Genomic DNA, 754 nt, shown 5'->3' with positions numbered 1-754 from the left:
CTGAATTCTGTTAGGTCAGGACATGAGCTATTGCAGAGGAAAAGGACAAACCTCAGCTACTCAAGCACCTCCCTCCCTGCTACTGTGAGTGAAGGCCAGATGGCAAAGGGGGAAAAAGTAAAAATCAGATAAAAGCCAGTAAAGTAAATATTCAAAGGCAGCAGTAATGCCAAAACCTAGCAGCAGTGACATCTACAAGGGCAGAAAACACTTCAGGTCATAGCATCTAGTGAAGTACATGGGTCCTTTTGCACGTGTGGGGATCAAAGGATGTAGTAAAAATAAGTAAATCAAAGAAAGAAGTCTGTTTTCCCTGTAAATTAAGATATGGAAGAGTATCTGACAGTAGTATTTGAAGTAATTGGAAAAGGGGTTTAGAAGTTTAGCTGGAATACTGATGTCTCAAGGGGTAAAACTGACCATTCACAGACTCCTGACACAAAGAAGCATCAAGGATGTCAAAAGCATGAGGATCAAGGACCCTGCCCTTAACTGTGCTGTCATTTATGACCTTGTGAAGCAGCTCAGAAATACAGTTTGAAAGATGAGTTATGAGGCTCTGCCAAGCAGCAACTGAGGTAGGACAGAGCTGTTCAGCCTAGAAAAGCTACCATGGATTTGAACAGAGGGTTTTAACACACAGGTGCACACATCTGGCACTCACACAGGTTCACCTTTCCACTGATCAGAGCACCCAAGCTGCGGTTGCTCCTGCAGTGAGGGGCAACAGTGAGAGAGAAATCACTGAACAGCA

Source organism: Corvus brachyrhynchos, unplaced genomic scaffold, assembly GCF_000691975.1.
Source record: "Corvus brachyrhynchos isolate BGI_N302 unplaced genomic scaffold, ASM69197v1 scaffold32, whole genome shotgun sequence".
In the NCBI taxonomy this organism is placed as follows: Eukaryota; Metazoa; Chordata; class Aves; order Passeriformes; family Corvidae; genus Corvus; species Corvus brachyrhynchos.
The sequence above is the reverse complement of the archived record's forward strand: the minus strand, read 5'-3'. Positions refer to the sequence as shown.